Source organism: Arvicanthis niloticus, chromosome X (assembly GCF_011762505.2).
Source record: "Arvicanthis niloticus isolate mArvNil1 chromosome X, mArvNil1.pat.X, whole genome shotgun sequence".
Classification (NCBI taxonomy): domain Eukaryota; kingdom Metazoa; phylum Chordata; class Mammalia; order Rodentia; family Muridae; genus Arvicanthis; species Arvicanthis niloticus.
This window is the reverse complement of record NC_047679.1, coordinates 14,477,681-14,494,083: the sequence shown is the minus strand read 5'-3', so window position 1 is coordinate 14,494,083 and position 16,403 is coordinate 14,477,681. Positions and strand designations below refer to the sequence as shown.

General features: G+C 40.4%; 1 protein-coding gene across 3 annotated transcripts in view; it reads left to right on the top strand.

Moving 5' to 3' along the window:
* The window catches only part of Klf8 (KLF transcription factor 8), a 157,082-nt gene that overhangs the window by 103,856 nt on the left and 36,823 nt on the right, over positions 1-16,403 (top strand). The window contains exon 1 of one of the 3 annotated variants that reach the window (XM_076918380.1): positions 13,159-13,764. The exons of the other annotated variants lie outside the window; for them this stretch is intronic. The gene's annotated coding sequence lies outside the window, so the exon portion shown is untranslated. Of the gene's footprint in view, positions 1-13,158; positions 13,765-16,403 lie in introns of those variants that run through there. 3 annotated transcript variants of the gene reach the window in all.

Genomic DNA, 16,403 nt, shown 5'->3' with positions numbered 1-16,403 from the left:
GCTTAGCCCCCAGTTGTTGTGGCCTTGTTGGAGGAAGTTTGTCATGGTCGGTAGGCTTTGAGGTTTCAAGAGCCTGTATCATTCATAGTTAGCTTTCTGCCTCTTGCTAGTGGATCAGATGTAAGTCCTTAGCTACTCCTCCAGTATCATGTCTACTGCATGTTTCCAGCCATGATGGCTCTAAGTAACCCCCTGAAACTATAAGTCCCCCTAAAAACTTTTCCTTCTATGAGTTGCCTTGGTCATGTTGTCTGCACAGCAATAGAAAAATAAACGAAGACATTCTCTCAGATAAGCATAGTCTTCACCCCTCAATCAAGAAAACTCCTTACAATTGATGAAGACCATTTGCAGAAAAAAACTGCAACCAATTAAAATGCAGAGTTGTGGAGCTCAGTCCCAACTGAGACAACTATAACTCTCATGTCTAAGGCTCATGGATTATTGTAGAAGATGTGGCAGGAAGATTTTAAGAGAGGTGTTTACTATGAGATTGTGTCTCCTCCGCATGTCAGAGTTTATACCCATTGAGTCTCACCAACATGACTATTTATTTACACATGAGTAGAACAAGGACAACATCAATAGACACATTACAGTGGATGGATGAAAGCCCATGAGATGTCCATTCTACACAAAGAAGTACAGGCAAATAGGAAATGCTGGGACTGAGAGAAATAGTCTTCCTTAAAGAAGAGCGTATCAATTGGTTATCCAATACCGAACTGTCAGCCCTGAAAATATATAGATAAGTACAGATTGAGCAGGTTGTTCTTACATATTTAGGAATACATACATGCACAAATATGCACACATACAATATGTACACACACACACACTTACATGTAACAACGATTAATAAAAAAAGGAGACCATGAAATTGAAATAGAGCAAGGATGGGTGCATAGGAAAGGGAAAAGAGAAATGATATAATTATATTATAATCTCAAAAGGTAAGAGAAATAATTTTTTAAATTGTGAAATTCATGAAAAAAAATATAATTACTTTTAAATTTTTATAGTTAAAGTGTAGAAGATGTAACCTAACTATAGACTCCACATTTGAATTTAAATGATGAATTCTCCCACTGTGCAACTTGGTAATAAGGGCATAAATCTAACTTTGATATATTTTGTAAGTGCAAGGCCTTGACCAAGTTATTTTTCAGGATTACCCTATGACAGTCTAGGATAGAATACAGTGTCCTTAAACATACATGGTTGGTGACCAGTTATCGCAGCTATGCTAGTAGGAAGGGTCGATTTCTCAGATGTTCTATGCAGACAAACACAGTGGTCTCTAAACCCTAGGTGTCAGCAACTAAAACTGGTTTGTTACTAAAGGGACCAGATTTAGTTTATAGCACTCATAATAAAAATAACCCTGAAACCTGGACCTGGTGGTGTAGGCCTTTCATTCTAGGTATTTGGTGACAGGGCATTTGCAATTTCGGTGCCTGCCTGGGATAAAGAGAAAATTCAGTACCAGTGCAGGCAAGTTAGAGAGACTTGTCTTAAAATGAAACAAACAAACAAACAAACAAACAAACAAAGAGAGCATGAAAAGTACAAACATGCAAACAAAAATATGACAAGGCTGGAGATATAGCTCAGTCAGTGAAAGCATTCTTGCCTAGCATGCACAGCTTCAGAGGTTTAATTCCCAGTAACACACACAGAATAGCGATGCCATAATGAACAAAACCACGAACAGGAGGCTAGATTCCAGGGATAGTCTTATGAGATGAAGACCAGTAGTAGAGATGGCCACTGATGTCCTTCCTCTGCCAAATGTCCTTTCCTTCCATTTCTCCCCGTTCTGCCTCTCTTCTCTACCACCTAACTAAAAATTGTTGAAAGGTTGAGACTGAGTCAATATTGAGAGACATTAGGGATGAAGTGCACATATAATCTAGCAAGTACTTGGTTAAAAAAAAATAGGGGCAACTTTAAAGGATGATGTCATGGATTAAAGAAGATGAACAGTATGCTTAGTGTAATATTCAATTCATGTTAGCTGCTGCTTCTTCATTATTAATTTTATTACTATTATCCTGTTGTGACCTTCAGAGAGCTATTTTTGTCTTTAGCTATTTATCACTAGGTTTTGGGGGAAAATATGAATCTCAGTGTTGTGGTGGGAAGTAAATGGAGTATATAGTATATTGTGTGCTGATATGATAGCTATTATTTTTAGCTGCTTCTGTGGAAAGAATGTTTTACAATTAATGATAGAAATAATTCCTTGCTATGGCTAGCAACAAAAAGTAGTTGCTGTATATATGGCAACTAGCAGTCATAGCGCAGTAGCACAGTAACAGAATGTATGTTCCCATTGCCCCACAGTACTTCAAGAGTTGTCTCTGAACTAGAAATAGCAGCGTCTCCTGGAAATCTCCTAGAAATGAAAATTTGGGGGTCCTTCCAGTACCCTACTATATCAGGATGAGGCTAGTACTCCGCAGTCTGGATTTTAGGAAAACATTCAGATGAGTCTCTATGCTAAGTGTGAGGTCCATGATCTGGAGGTTTAAGAAGACCTTAGGTTATGCCCGAAACACTTATTTTTCACAAAGAGATGCTATTTACATAGCTTTTCATCTTACCTAATTAGTTCATGTTTCATGCACAATTCCTATAATACCCTACTCTTTTTTAAATAATCAACTTGTTTTTTTAACAAAATAAATATAAAACCATCACTAAACTGATGTGAGTTCATATGAGCTTTGCTCACATTGAGTTAAATGGCCTTGTTCTCCTGGTGTCCTCCATCCCCTCTGGCTCTTACACTCTTTCTGCCATCTCTTTTGTGGGTTTCCTGACCACTGAGGGGAAGGATTTGATGGAGACATCCCATTTAGAGCTGTGTGTTCTAAGATTTCTGTCTGTCTCTCTGCCTCTTTGTGTGTGTGTGTGTGTGTGTGTGTGTGTGTGTTTGCAGGTACCCATAGAGGCCAAGTATGTCAGATCCCCCTGAGTTAGAGGTACAGATGGTTACCTGATGTGGATCTGGAAATCAAACTCAAGGCCCTGTGTAAGAACAGTACATGCTCTTAAGCGTAGAGTCATCTCTGTACTAAGTTGCAGTTCAGACAGTTCTCTGAAAAAGAAATCTGATTTTTTTTCCTTTTCAATGTACTGATTTATATGTATGGTAAAATAATGTAAGTTAAATTATATCTTCTTATTGTACATAATAAGCCATATTGGTTGTTTTATGCAAAAAAGCACATGCTTTTCTGGCATGCTAAAAAGGGAGCAGTAACGCTGTAGAATTGTGGGGATTAGTTTTTAAGAAACGTCTACATTCAAAATGTTCTGTAGTAAATGCCTTTTGTGTCACCATGAAAGAGTACATCTTGTTTTGTTTTTATTTTATTTATTAGTACAAGAGTCACCCCCAATTCTATCATTTCAGCATAGCAGAATCAAGGACAGATATGGGCTTGAAAATGGATTGTTATTTGGAAAAATATATATAAATTTAGAAGTTTCTTATTTGATATCAAAGGTCTATTTTTGAGGACCCTATAGTATGTCCTGATTTCTTTGAATCTAAACACAGTAAATTAATACAGTTGGACAAGGTGGTATATGCCTATAATCTGACACTGCAGAGGATGAAGAGTTGAAAGCTAGCCTGGAGTACACATACCATCAGGACAACTGGATTGGTAATTCTGATAGTTGATCTGCACAAATTTTACTTTCTTTCTTTTCTTTTTTTCTTTCTTTCTTTTTTTTTTTTTTTTCGTTTTTCGAGACAGGGTTTCTCTGTATAGCCCGGCTGTCCTGGAACTCACTCTGTAGACCAGGCTGGCCTCGAACTCAGAAATCCTCCTGCCTCTGCCTCCCAAGTGCTGGGATTATGGTGTTTGCAGGGTTATTGCAGGGATTTTTTTTTTTTCTATTTGGAAGCTGTTTGGAGCAGTGATAGGCACATAGTAAGCATCCAATTTAAATTGATACTATAGAACTTTTGACTGATTTCTTCCTCAAGTTCTTTTCCTCGTTCTCATTTGGGGAAAGAAGCTTCTACAGGTGAACCTATTCCCATGAAAACATCATTCAGATATCACTGGGAAATGTTGCAGCTCAGAGAGGTTAAAGATAAATATGGGTCATAATGGAATATGTACTGCAAACAATAGTGACTTTGAGATCAGACCAGGTCTCACAAAGAGACCCTTTCGTAAAACAAGATAGATAAACGTAACTTTTTAAATCAATGATTCAGTTATCCAGTCAGTGAAATTAACAAATATTTATTGATCAATTACTTTTTGCCAAAGAACTAAATTACATCCATGAGTAAATCTGACCTAGATTCTGCCTTCTTTCAATGAGGTCTTGTGGGCATAGAAGAACTAGATCATCACAGAAATCCATGGTATACACGATTAGAAATTGTGATTATTGTTGCTAAGGAAAATTGGATTTGCCAAACATGTAAGTGTGGAAGGACATTCTGCCAAGATTTGTGAACTTTGGCTCATAAAGCTGTGTCTTTATCAGGTGGTAAATGCGGGTTGAAGAGATGCCATTGTAGAGAAAGCCATTGGTTATTTCTGCAGGCCTCTCTTGTAGCACATACTTAGGAACATTACTTTATGTCTTGAGATAGACACTTTTGAGAAGTTTCTAACTTGGAATGGTCAATCACAACTGCATTTCAAGACCGCAAATGTTGTCAGGAAAACCAATTAGAGATTAAAATTTAATTGATATCTGCTTGTTGTATGTATACATACAGGTAAAAACATAGAACTTAACCACAGCAATAATGTATGTCCAACTTATATTTTCCAATTCTAGAAGTAATTCATGATCATTATAAAAATAGTTTAAATAAGGTAGATAAAGTTTCGGATAATTCTATAGGCAGTTATTCTTAATGCTACATGTATTTCTGTAATAAAAATGTGCAGTGTGTGTGAACAAATTTAATGACACCATATATGCACTTTTGTGACTTACTGTTCAACTCAGTATTACATAATATTTTATGTAGCCATGGCTGTGTTGATAAAGTTAATTTACTTTCCTTTTCCTCCCTCCTTCCCTTCCTTCCTTTCCTTCTTTTTAGCAGTTCTGGGGGGGGGGGACCTAGGACCTGGCTTCTCAAAATTAAGCAAGTCCATTCTCACTGCAGTATATTACTATTCATATTTTTATTTTGAGACAGGACCTTGTTTAGCAGCCAAGACTAGACTCCAATTTGTAATTATTCTGCCTCTCAGGTATCTATGATTATGGGTATGTGCCACTCTGCATAGCTATAAAAGCATAAATTCTGATGTCTGTATATTATATTTTTATGCTGCTATAATAGTATCACTTATTGGCTAAATTTACAATAAGAGTTTATGTCTCATTGTTCTGAAACCTGGTACGGATTAGATCAACTATCGTGTAGTATCTTATAAGGACTGTTTGCTGCTTTCAAGATGGTACTTTGTTGCTGCCCTTCCAGAAGCTGTGAGCATTTTCTTCACATGGCAGCAGGAATGGAAAGGGGGGCAAGGGGCAAAGCCTCTCCCTTAAGCCCTTATGTCAGAGTACTACTAGCTTTTTCATGGACCCTCCCTCTTAATACCATCATCACCTTGGGAATTAGGATATAAATATATGAGCTTGGAGAGACTGCACACAAAATCAGACTAACAGTGTAGTTGTTATAATTGCATTCTGCAATTTAGCTACCTAATCTTACTGTTGAGCACTGAATCTCTTCCCATTCTATCTAAGTGTAAAGTGATCTTCTTTTGTCTTTATTTCTGTTAATAGACTTACGTCTTGCACTTAATTACCTGGTAAACTAATATGCTAAAGCATCTTGGTTTCTGTGAGATGGCTTCGCTGATTTGGGACTCTATAATTTGTTGTAACTAGCTGAGATAGCAGATAGCAAAGAGTGTGGAAATGATGTTACAGAAGTAGATTGAGCCATTAGGAATGAGAAATGGAAGAAGGTGAGGCATTTGAATGATCATAAATGGAAAAAGCAGTCTTGTCTGTATTTCTCCAGAGTTGAGTCTCAGGACCAATAAGGTGTAATTGACTTCAATGCAAATACAGGTTGTGAGTCCTTTACCCAAGTGCTTGGGAATAGAAGTTGTTTTAGATTTCAGGGTTTTTCCTCAGATCTTGGAAGATTTATGTATTGATTAATACGATAATATATCTTGGGGTATGGGTTTTATGCTTAAATATAAAACATATTTTTGTTTCATACTTAGAGAAATGAAGGGTAATTTTATATAATATTGAGTGATAATGTCTTTTTTTGCATTTATATTTAAGGCATGGGTATGTGTGCGCATGTGTGCACACATGTGGAAGTCAGTGAACCCATTGTGCAGAGTCAGTTTTGTCTCTTCATCATGCATGTGAGTTCTGGGTATCAAACTCAGTTCATCAGGTTGGTCAGCCAGCACATCTCATCAGTCCTAATGCTACTGTATTTTAACTACAATACAATGAGGGTAGATGAGGGACATTTCCACTTATACTAAGTACTCAAAATGCATCAGGATTCAGAGCATTTTAGAGTTCTGGGTTAGGGCTTCTCAACCTCTAATAGCAAAATGTGCTAGTACTCACTCTGTACCAAGTACATGTGTTGTTATAGTGCCTTCTTGGTGTCCTTTTGGCAGCTTTTTAAAATGTATATAGATCTCTCACCTTACACACAATGAAACCAAGACCCAGGTAGTTTCTATAAGTTGTCTGGTGCCACGTGACTACTAAGTGATGACAGTAGTGTTAACATGCAGACACCTAGCTCTAATTCTTATTAGAATTAGGTGTTTCAGCTTTCACTGGGTATTTGCCACAGCATAGGCATTACACTCAAAAAGTAAAAGACATGAAGAAATTAACTTAACTCCTTGACCACTAAGCTGCTGACATCAAGGAGCTAATCACCAAATGAGTGCAATTGCACCAGAAAGGTCAATTTAATACAATGAAGTGAGCCCTATGAGAGAGGTATGCACTATGATGAAAGAGCCAGAAGAAAGCCTTTTAGTACAAAATGGGGGCTCAAGAAATAAGGGCAGGTGGCTTTCCCTCAGTTCTGCATTGAAAACACTGTGCCCTATTACCAAGTCTGCCATGGCTATAGGAGAAGCAGACAAGTTTGACTTTTATTTGTAGAGCAAGATATTAAAATCCTCCTAAATCAAGATGTCCATCCAATAAGTGAATTGTTGGATTGGGCGAGTTAGATTTACAGTGTCTTGCTGAAGATCCACTACGTCTGAGTTACTTTCAGTAGCTCAACAGTATATGTAGTGTCATTTACTTATTAGTCTTTAAATGAACTTTTAGTAAAAATAAGTGTCTATGAAAATAGCATGACTGAAAATGGAAAGCCCATTTTATTTTCCGTAAATAGAAGGTAACCATCAAAATAAACACACAGTATGGGAAAATATTTATCTGCGTGCCACCCAAAACGATGTCTTGTGGCAGTATTGGTATACATGCCACATGGTGCAAAACACCAAAATAACATCATCAGGCTCAACATTCTGTAACTGGGGCAAGTAGCTCTTGTGAGGATTTGTGTCCTCCACATTTTATTTTCAGCATCACTGTGCGTATTTCCTCTACTTGGCCACACAGCCCTGACCATTTCAGTTGTGTGGTTCAACCACGTAAACAGGTGTATTCCTGTGGCATACTAATTAGACTCAAAGCATTTATCTCATCGTAGGCAGTGAATTGCTGCTGCTAATCTGCCTGCCATACTCATTTACATTCATTGCTGTACTGACTTGAGAGAGTAATGCCCTGTCGTCTCTCTCTGTCAGGCTGCTTTAACTATATCTGTCTTGTTGACTTGAGGGATCTACTATAAGGCAAAGCTCTTTGTGGCGAAACGGAGAATGAAAGAACTGCAGGATAAAGCTTCAGTACTTTTAGTAGTGTGTGTTAAGAAAGATTCTAAGAACTCGCCATAGGTATAACCCCATTCAGATGTTTCCATTTTACTCTCTGGGAGAAGCAATCTGTACCCCAGGGTACGGATCAATTTCTTACTTGTTTGGGGGACAATGGCAAATAATTCATATCCTTCTATAGGGATATGATAACTGCTTATTGTGACTTTGAGGACCTAGCACTGCTGGATTAGCTCAGTGATAAAGGAATTCCTATCCCATTTATGGATAATAATCTATAGGTAATTTCATATGTCTATTTGTTTAATATGAAAGCAAGAATTCAAGTCTTATACTGGCTCGGGAATATAAATTCTAGGGAAAAGGCCAATGATATTACCCCTTTCCTGCAGGTGAGGCCGAGGCTCCCAGTTTTTCTGGTTTGACTTGGTTGCTGACTATAAAGGAAGGCTCTTTCTTCTTCCAGTTTATGGGTGTGGTGACCTCTGTAGTCTAAGTGGTATGAAAATCCACTGGAACCCAAACACATGGGAGCCTAACACATACAGCACCACACCACCAGCAGCAGCACAGCTAATCAAGCTTTTTACTCATAAAGTTAGTAGCCTAAAGCACAACTAAGTTTATAGCAGTTTGTAGGCCTGCTTGCTAGAGCTTGCCTGGGATGGTGTTCTCTTAAGAGGATTTCAGATTCTGGCCATAGGTTCTGAGCTCACTGGACATTCCTAAGGTGAACTTAATCATGTCTCTGGGTGTCTTAGAACAAACTATTTAGTTACTGTTTTTGTAAATCAGTGCGCTTAGGTGTACAAGGGTAGTAAATACAAAAACTATGAGTCGTAGCTTCAACTTCTGCAGCCAGAAAGGAGACTCAAAGTTCAGAGGTTCCCTTGTTAAGAATACTACCACTAATTAACCTTTGAGAGCTTCCTTTATGCCAAGGACTGCTTTGTAGGTTGTAATCTCACTGGAGCTGAGGTAGGATTTTTAGGGACTGGTTGCTGATAAGACTGTGGAGACAGAGAAAAACAGTTTGGTTCCTTCCATTCTGGGAAAGAAGCCTCAAAGTTTAATAATGATAGTCACTGCAAAAGCCTCCTCTGTATGTTATTTAATCTTTTTTGGACAGTTCTGTGAAGTAAGGACTAACAGAATCTCTGTAAAAGAAATCCATGTGGAAACTGGTGCTTAGAGACATGGAGAGCTTTCACACAATGTGGAGTAGCTTATAAACCAAGCTTCCTCCCTGTCTTTTTCCAGGTCTTCTCGTCTTAGCTAAATAGATAACCCTCTTCCAAAGTCCTTATCCTTTGCCTCCTGAAACCTTAGTGTTATCCTCTGAAACGCAGGAGGGACTCAATGCTGGTTCAACATTAGCAAGGAGGCAAAAGTCTCCTTCTAACTGAGCTTGCAGGGGACTGTACCCCCTGGGGAACTACAAAGGAAAAAACAGAGGTGAGGGGAGGCAATCTTGTTCCCACTAAGTCTGAGTATGTATTGTTTGGGGTGATAGTCTTGTTGTCTCAGGAGCAATAATAACAGGAGGGGGCAAATTTTTCTGTTTATGTGTTACTTGGCTTCCTTCCTTGGCTCCAGGCTACTCTGCCCTGCTGGCCTCCTACATTCCCAACCTTGTCTTGTCCCCACCCTTACTCATCACCCTCTTTTGCCCATTTTTGCCTCACCTTTTCCTTAGCCCCAGGTCTTGAAGTATTTTAAAATTGTTGTTGTTTATCTGCTGGGAGCAGTGGGAGGTGAAGGCCTCTTCCTGAGGCTTTTCTTCTCTTCTCCCCTAGCCCTCATTCTGGGCTCCACCCCCATAGTTTGTTAGCTGGCTTTCTGGAGGAGGAAGAAAAGCAGGAGAATGACAAAGAAGCAGGGCAACAAAGAGCAGCATCATGTGAGACCCAGGTGTCTGCAGGCTTCTTGGCCATATTCTTTAAGTCCAGTATGTAATTTAACTCTCTTCTTTACACATGTAGAGGAGAGTTCAAGCTGTTCAGGTCCCTTGTGCTTCAGGTGAAATGGGAGAAGCTGAAGATACTGTGGGTTTCTATTTGCTTTATTTCTTTCTTTCTTTTTTTTTTTTTTTTTTTTGCTTTATTTCTTAAGGCACTTAAGAAAAGGGGAGCCCATGGTGCTTCCTAGAATGAAGAAACATTGCATCTAGTTAGTTCTTCATGACTGCTCCCTCACAACATTCCATCTGACAAAAATGACCAAAGGATACATCTAGCTTAGATAAAAGTGTATTGTTGTTTAATAAGTTTCATTGACTAAATGGATGGAAAAGGGACGGGAAAAATCCTTGAGTTTACTTACCCAAGGTTTAATAATTTACTTTGTTTTTTTTTCCAAAATCAGAATTTGCCCATCCAATACAGTTTTCTATACAAATGCAGTTGAGGCAGACAAAAACTGGGATGTAAAATAAATTAGATGTACAGAAAAAGTTTTAGTGAGAATATAAATTGTTTGGCTATCTACAAGTAGATGGATATATCTTTTTGAACCTGCATAGATTAAACAAATAATTTACCATGACCAAAGGATACACCTAGCCTAGATAAAGAATTCTAGTGGCTATTGTTGGCAAAATTTATTAGAGAAGTCTACCCATCTTTGTTTTTTCACATCACAAAAGTGTATTTGTCTTTGATATATACAGTTTTACATCCTTGAATCTAAAACTTCTGTCATTACTGACGATAACCTTGGACTAGTGAAATATCCTTTTCTTAAAAGCAATATTTTCTAGACTTTTATATATTAAGAACATAAGGATTCAAGGTATAATGTGATCCATTTTAAAGAATGTGTAGAATTATGGCTCCCTCTTAATAAGTCTTACCTTGTAAGTGGAGCAGGGGTGTAGGCAGTGGTGGAAATATGGTATAGAGAGATAGTGAGGCATTTATAAAAACCCCTATAACAGGGACATTCTTTCATGTAGCAAGTACATATACCTGCTGTTTAATCTTTGTCCCTTGATTTCTACATATGAAAAAGATAGCACTGATACTACCTATACCACTGTCAGAATGATTCAGTGAGGCTCAGAACAAAGCTCAGCACATAGTTTCTGCTGGGTAACGATTATTCATAATAATGACCAGCATCTACATTACAGACCTACTAACACCTGATGCCAAACCAGGACTTTATAGTATAGTAATATGGAGAGGCAGTTATGACAACACATAGGTACCCGGAGGTGCAGAAAGAATTGGTCTGTTCTTCCTAAAGTAATGAAATAAGTAGAGGAGATGACCTTTACTTGGTCCTTTTAAAAAGGTGAACAGAATTTAGGCCACATCAGACAAAGAAGGTAAGGTGTCTGGTGGCATAGAGATTATCAGGGATTTGGAATCCAGGAGAGCAGCAAAACCCCTGCTGCTTGAGATACAGGCAGGGTCCAGATCATCACAGCAGGTTAAAGGACTCCGAGGTATTACCTTGAACATTTGGGTAATTGGTGAACTACTGGTGGAGAACTGATTGTTTGGGGAGGGAAGGAAAATGAGATGTTTAAAACACATCTGAGCAGAAATAGCAATTAAGCAAATGGACAAACATGCTAGGCACATACTGAGCTGTGACCCTCAGGGTTTTTTTTTCTCTTTTTCTTTTGAAGCTGGGTGTGACAGCGCATTACTGTAAACTCAGAACCAAGGAGGCTGAGGCAGGTGAGTGGTGAGTTTGAGGACAGCCTAAAGCTACATTAGCCTGAGCTCTTATCATAAGATCACCTCCTATTTCAAACAAACAAAAAACCAACAAGAATAAACATGAGTTGGGGATCCAATTGAGTGGTAGAATGCTTGCTCAGAATATACTAGGCCCTGAATTCAATCTCTGGTCCTCTCTGATGGGACATAAAAAGATAATGCTGCCTGCTATCCAGGGTTGTTATGAGGAAGAAAGGAAAATTGAGGACTATAAATGAATGGTACCTGGCCCAGTGAACTGCTCTTATGAGGTGCTGAAGACATGGAACCTATTATTATTTCTCTTCTTGCTTGCCTGCTCCTTCTGTTCCTCTGCTTTGTGTTCTCTCTCTCTCTCTCTCTCTCTCTCTCTCTCTCTCTCTCTCTCTCTCTCTCTCTCTCATATCTTCCTTCTCTTTAAAAGAATTGTGGTAGGGAAGAGGCACTGGAAGGAGGTTGGGGTTGTCTGTGACTTCCTGGGTTTCCATTAAAAGGAAGTAGAGATGGACTTTAAGGCAAAGACAAGTTAATGCTGGGAATGTGGTGGCTTCTATTCTATGGATCCAGTTCTTCAGGGATGTTAGCCAATGCTTAGCTGAGAGGCGGTCTCAGGGGGTTGAGAACTCTATTCTTAGAGAGCTGCAAGCTGGGAGACTCAGAAAACCTTCCTGCCAGGGCTACAAGAATATTGGCAGTCCGTGATCAACTCATCTTTACTTTACCTTCTCTCACCTATCAATTGCTAGAAAATTCACCCAGCTCCAATCTCCTTTCCTCTTAAACTTCATCCCTAAAAAGACACTGTGACCCCTCTGTCCTTGCTAGTGTCACGTGTTGCCATGGAGAACTGAGAGGGTAAAAAAAAAAATCGTTTACAGTTACCATCTTACTGGCACTCCTCATTCTGCTTCCCTTTCTTCCTAGACATCTCTTACTCCCAATCACCACACCCTTCCCAACCTCCCCTGGAGAGCTTAAATCTGGGTGGATAGGTGACCAAGTAATGTGCTTGAAAACCTCTGCCGGGGACTAAGGATGCACCTAAAAGGCTTTCAATGTTACCTGCAGCTGCGGGAGGCCAACTGAGACAGCCGCCAGGGGCGAGACCGGCTCCTGGCTCCTAGGTCCCGCCCCACCCCCTCTTCTGTCCCTCCGCCTCTTCTGCCCCACCCATCTCCACCCCCTCCTACTCCACTCCCCTCTAGCGGCCACTTGTCCCTTTTAAGGAACTCCACCCTAGGTGGAATCCTCATGTTAGTCGCACCTCTCTTCTGGGCCTAGTCTGACACAGAAAGAGCTATGTACTCCATCTGCTCAGATTGCCTGGCGAGAGCACCAGGCTTTGACCCGCGGGTGCGGTATACCAGTGGGGCGGCCAGGTACCACCAAGAAGTCTCTCAGGCGCGGTCCTGCGGGAGTGCCTCCCACTCGAGTGGGAGTCCCTGCCCTGGGCCGGTGTTTTCCTATATGTTTCGACCAATCGCCGGCGTCTTTTCCTCCTTTCTTTTTAGGAAGGCGCCGGGTGTGCAGCACTAACCGCTGCGTGGAGGGGATCCTCTGGCGCTGTCTCCTTGTGGGTCTTCACTGACTCCTTCTCTCTCTCTCTCAACTTTGCGTTCAAGTCGTGATCTAAGGTTTGGGTGCTTTGCTGGGACCCCGCCCGGGCTCTCTAGGCGAGGGTTTGAGGAGTTCTGAGGTGGGTGGAGAATGGGCTTGGCCGGAACTGAATCCTTTGAGGTAAAAGGGGAACGCAGGAGCTTCAGCGCTGGCCACTTCGCCCGGGAGAAGCCGCTGTATTTTTAGCACGGGGAAGGCTGCAGTGGGAGGATTCTTTTTAGGAAGTCGGCTCCACCGCCCCGATTCGGGGCTTGGATGCTTGAAAGCTTTGTTTCCCTTGTTCTGAGGGTGGCCCAGCTGGGTCTAAATTGACTCCCTCCCTTTTTCGTTTTCCCCATCCTTTTCTAGCCTGGAGAAAACAGGGAGGTGGGGGACCAAGGAAGAGAAGGCTAAAGCGCGTTACCAGGCGCGCTGTCAGACATGGGCGGGTGCAAGGGGAACAGCTGCCTTGAGATCAGCTCTGGAGTATGAGTCTCTGAGAGGACTGCGTGAGCTCCGGACACTTCAGGAGTCGGCTAGAGGCATAGGCGGTAAGTGACTCCGGAAAGAACCGCTCTCACATCTTCAGTCTAGGTTCTAATCCCCGCACCCCGCGTGCCAACCGCACACACCCACTTGGCTTTGGGTTTTAGCAGTGAAGTGGGATGGGGGAGGCGAGTGAGCGGAACGGGGTAAGAACATTATGTGGAATCAAATTAGACTCAATGGAAAAAGACTTCCCTTAAGGATCGTGGAGACTAAGAGGAAGGGTACTTCAGGGGGCCGTGTGGAAGAATTAAAAGGGGACACGAATTGATAGGTTTGTCTAGTTCAGTCTGTCCTGTCTGGGTGCTCTCAATCCTCCTTAAGTGCTAAGGTTTGTTTTAACCCTATACATCCAAAGTCTCTGAGCGAGAGAAGAGGATTTGGAGGAGCATTGATCCCACTTACGTCACCCCCTCCCTTCCCCCAAGCAGTAGCAGGTACCTAGAGATGCTTCTAAAAAATGAGGGAGGAGGGGAAGCGAAGAGTTAAGTTGGGAGCCTGGCCTCTTGGTACTGATGGCAAGATCCCTTCTGCGGAGGAGCTGCTTAGGGCATGCCCCTCTTTAAGGAGGAGCTGAGCTTGGTTGCAGGAAGAAGCCAAAGCATAGCCCTGTTTAGGCTCTTTAAGATGCGGCCAAGGGGTTCGTGTGGTGGAAGATCAGGCAGAATTTCTGTGACTACTGGAGCGAAGGGACTTGCTTAGCCACAGAGTGAAGCTTTTTGTACTTTTCTTGACCGTAAGAATTTTGTAGAAACTAAACCATATCCTAACAGGTGGCCAGGGGAACAATACCTTATTTTCTCTAATATTGTAATTGCGGAAAAAAAAATGATAAAGTACTTGTATGTCACTCAGCGTAATAGTGATGGAGAAAAGAGAAAAAGAGACTCATCTCTACATTTGGATTTTAACCTGAGGATAGTTGGTTTGTGATAATAAAAGATCTACTTTGAAACCCTTCTTCCAGCATAAACTAGTTATATGACCATGCACCTTGCTTTTCTCCTCTGAGGGATGCATGTTAAAAATTCTTATTCAGAAGGTATATATGATACAGGCTGTTTCTACTCACTGTTCTTCATGTTCTTTTCCTACTCTGGGGTTTTCTCTGGCTCGCTGCTGGTAGACTTTATACTGTTCTTAAAGCACATTTCAGACTAAGGGGAAAGAAGGGCCTATGTAGTTTGAATAGCTTGCTCAAAGACAGGCTAGAATATATTTGTTTGTGATTTAACATTGTTCTCACTGGATTTTATCAGCTGCAAGAGAAAAGGCCACTAATCTGTCTATCTTCTGATTCTTTGGTTAGTTTAACCAAGACATATAACCAGCAAGACCTTTGGACAACAAACTAGTGGCTCGCAAGTGACTTCATCCTCTTCTCCAAAGTTTGAGGGTAACCCTTATGAGAGAGACATTAATCCTTGGAAATTGTTGGTGAGACAGGCTATGCACAGTGCCTGTAGGTTAGCTTAGAGGACAGGTAGGCAGAAGACGCAGGAAGGGTGGAAATATAACTTCAAAAGTGTAAGTGATAAATATAACTACCCAGTCTGTCCTCAAGACCAAATTATATAAAGGCTCTACTTTCATAGAACCCTCTTGCTTTCAGAGCATATAGTAAAGAAAATTGGTGGGAAAAAAAATGTTTACCACAGCCACCCTCACTTTTGTAGTATATTTCAGAGATGAGGCTCTTAGTGTTTTCTACTGGTTGTTTTGGGGTTTTTTGTTTTTTAAATTTCTAAGATACCAAGACTAGCTATTATTAGTCTTTCTAGAATGCCTGTTTCTCATGTGAGGAGGCAGAGACTGGCTACTCATGCTTTTTTTTTTTTTTTTTTTTTTTTTTTTTTTTTTTTTTTTTTTTTTTTTCTCTGGCAGGGGCTTATTAATGTGTGATACATTTAGATGTTTTCTTTATTTTCGTATTTTATTATTGTTATTTTTATTTATGTGTTTTTGTATAAGTAGATGCTGCATGTGTGAAGAAACTAGAATTATGGGTAATTATTGTGAGCTGGATGCCAGGAACAGAACGTGGGTCCTCTGAAAGAACAAAACCCGCTCTTAACCTGTAGCTATCACCCCAGCCCAGTGCATTTGTATGTTTACCTTAGTTTGGAGTCAGTTGTACTTTATGGGCTCACTTAAGTTTTTTTTTTTTTAAGATTTATTTATTTATTTATTTATTTATTTATTTTATGTATGTGAGTACACTGTAGCTGTCTTCAGACACACCAAAAGAGGGCATTGGATCCCATTACAGATGGTTGTGAGCCACCATGTGGTTGCTAGGAATTGAGCACTTAGGATCTTTGGGAGAACGGCCAGTTCTCTTAACCTCTGAGCCATCTCTCCAGCCCCCTTAAGGGGGCTAAATGATGGAAAAATACCTTTTTAATACAGAATTCATTTAGCAAATTGACATACTGGATATTAGGTACTAACGAAAAAAAAAGATGTTTTTTTTTCTCCCCCTCAGTAGACATTGAAACCAGGATCTAGTATATTATTGGAGTTTTTAAAAATGGTGGCCGGATGTAGTCAAGGTGGCCTTGAACTCTCAATCCTCCTCCCTCAGCTTCCTGAGTGCTTCAATTATCATAGGCATGAACTGTTATAACCACCAAGAAGTTTCTGT